Here is a 3210-nt window from a genome sequence, read left to right on the forward strand (position 1 = left end):
TTTCCGTGGGGAGGGTCGCTTGCATGCCCGCCCCCTCCCTCCTGCAGGTCCCTTGGTTGGGTGGGGACCTAGACCAGCCGCCCCCGATCACACACCAGATGAGACACCGACAGCCAATGGGCTCCGGCGTTTCTCCGCGCCCGGGCGGCTGCCGGAGACCAGGCCTGTGATTGGAGGAGCGCGCAGCCCTGGTCCCAGGACCTTGGGCGCCAGGGGCGGTGGCTCCGGAAGCGAGTGCGCGGCTTAGTCACTAATGCGTTTGCCGCCCGCCCTAATCCCCGGCTGAAGCCTCGCTAAGCCCTAGCTGCGGGCTCACTCCCGGGCCGGGCAGAGCCGTCACGGGTCAGGGCCCGGTAGGGCGCGCCTCTCTCTCCGCCTGCTCTCGGTGCGCGATTCACCCCTCCCCGCCCAGACCCCCAACCGCAGAGTTCTAGTGGACGCCAACAGTCCCATGTGACAGATGGTAAAACCGAGGTCCCGCGAGAAGGCCCAGGAGAGCTGGATTTCCCTGTGAAAGCCCTGGACTCCACTTTGAACAGCTGAAAAAGACTTTGCCCGAAGACCTGGTGGGGGAAGTGGGGAGTGGAATATTCTGGAAGGTACAAAATAGGTCAGTTAAAAATGCCTATGTTATAAAAATATCTGCTGGAAATAGTCTCTTTGGAACCGTCTTTTTTTTCATTTCCAAGAGGTGTGCGTGTGCTCACCAGAGAGCTGCAGAGAGAGGGAGAGCAAGAAAGCATCCCCACACACAGTGAGGTGTGCTCCTCCATGGTTCCTTCTCCATCTCCCCATCCTGTCGGGATCTGGGGCAAGCATGCACCCTGTGTTTTTTGGTTTTGTGTGTGAGTGTGTGTGTGTGTGTTTTGAGAGGTTTTCACTATAGGTCGTGTGTGCTCACCAGACAGAGAGTGACAGAGAGACAGAAAGCGAGAAATCACCCCCCAGGAGGGATGGTCACGCCGCAATCCCTTCTCCATTCTCCTCTTGGGATCTTGAGCACGCACGCACACGCGCCCGGCGTGAGTTTTAAGCCACCAGGTCTGGGACGCGAACCGCGGTCGACTACGTGGGAGTCCAGCGACATAGCCATTACACTAACTGCTGGTTCCCCACCCTGTGTATTTTTTTCAAGCTACGGCACAGGTATTTAAACCACAGTCGGTCGTGGGGGAACTGACTCCTTTAACACTGGGCTACAGAACTGGCCTGTCTTTTTCATTTTCTTTTTTTTCTTTCACTTTGCAAAATGGAAACTCCTCCTCTACAATGGGCTGGCAATTTGCTTACAATTTTCATTTAATCCTATGACCTAGAGGTTACATTATCCTTGTTTTACAGAGAAGGAAACTATTAACCACAGGAGTAAAGTACTTGCCCAAGGTAGGCAGCCAGAAAGAGGTAGAGCTGAGATTTGAACCCCAGTTTGTTTGTTTGTTTCCCAGCAGAAATGAACTAAATGTCTGTCAGGGGCTTGCTGACTTGAGGTTCTGTAGCTTTGCTGTTATATTTATTATTTTTGAAGTGATCTTTTTGCAAAGGACACAGACAGTTCCCCTGTAGGTTGGTTCCTCATCTTTTCCCAACCACTACACTCAGATTGCACCTTCAAGGTGCTAGGAGAAGGCACCTCTATGATTCCCCATCCTCCTCTGGAGATGTTCATTTGCAGAAAATCTCCCAGGAAATGTGCAAGAGTTCATGCACCAAACAGCTTCTCCAGTTTCCATAAGAAAACCCTTAACCAAGAGTTGGGAGAACTGGGCAGAGTCTTATCCAACTCGATTCCATGGGCCTTTCCTGACAGATACTGTGTTGACACTGGCGATAGAACAATAAATAAGAGACTTCCACGCTCAGTGCCTCTGACTCTCCATCTGCAAAATGAAAGAGCATTTGTCTAAGAGACAGCAGAGATTGCATTCACATCCCTTCTGTCCCTTCTAGCACTCATGGCAGACATAGCAAGTTGATCACAGAGAAAATTTTAAGCCTGCTGAAACACTTGTCGGTCTACTCCCAGCAGTCACTGAGCATCAAGGGTGGAGGTGCCCAAGAAAATGAAACACGCTGTCCTCCCTGGGCTAAGATAGCTCAGTTTTTGCCTAGTTTTGCCATTCAACTCAGTATCCTCCAATTCCCAGGGTCCTCTGTTTCTGCTTCTGAAAAGAATCCTCTGTGATGGATGAGGCTGCAGGGCCAAGCCAGAGAGCCCCAGGACGGAGATTTCCTCTGCCTCTTCCTGATGGTACCCAAGAAGATGACTGAGCAAGCCTCCTAAACAGCTGTTCCTCCCAGGCAGTGCCCCTTGTGATGCTTTCCAGCCATCCCCAAGGAGGCTCCTGCAATCACACAGCAGCCTCCTCCCCACCAGGACCACCCTGACTCAGGCCAAAGTTAGAAAAGGAAAGTAGTAATGGAATGAAGCCAGCAAGACAAGAACCCTGCAAAACTGTGTTTCTGCATCTGCAGTCCCTCAGCTATGACTGCCTTCCCTCCATATCCGCTTGACAACCTGCTCGCTCCTTTAAACCCTATTCAGATGCCATTTCCTCTGGAGAGTCTTTCTTGACCACTTCTTGGTACAATATCTGTTTTGTATTTTTTTTTTTTGAGAGGTTTTTGCTATAGGGCGTGTGCGCTCACCAGATAGACAGAGAGGGACAGAGACAGAAAGGGAGAAATCACCCCCCAGAGGGGATCCACGCTGCAATCCCTTCTCCTCCATCCTCCTTTCGGGATCTTGCGCACACACACACACGCGCCCGGCGTGAGTTTTAAGCCACCAGGTCCGGGACGCGAACCGAGGTCCACTACAATGGAGTCCAGCGACATAGCCATTATGCTAACTGCTGGTCCCACAACATCTGTTCTTTGTGCATACACTCACCATGTCCCATAGCCACTACAGTGACTTGTGTTTGTGTCACTCTCCTTCTCTGGACTCTGAAGTCCTTAAAGGCAGAAACGTTTCTTATCCCACTGGGAACCTCATGGCCCTGGCGCAGAGAGGAAACTCACTAAATATCTGTAGACCTGTTGATCCAATTCAACACTCTAACACCTGAAAAGCTTGAAATACCCAAGCCGATGAGCCAAAGACAAATGTCATTATCCCCAATTTGCAAGTGACTCAGCTCAAGCAAGGACTCCTGCCGAAAAGTCACCTGCTCACACCATTGGCCAAGTCAGGGGAAGGACCTGGGAGCC

Source organism: Tupaia chinensis, unplaced genomic scaffold (assembly GCF_000334495.1).
Source record: "Tupaia chinensis unplaced genomic scaffold, TupChi_1.0 Scaffold000146_1, whole genome shotgun sequence".
Lineage (NCBI taxonomy): Eukaryota > Metazoa > Chordata > Mammalia > Scandentia > Tupaiidae > Tupaia > Tupaia belangeri.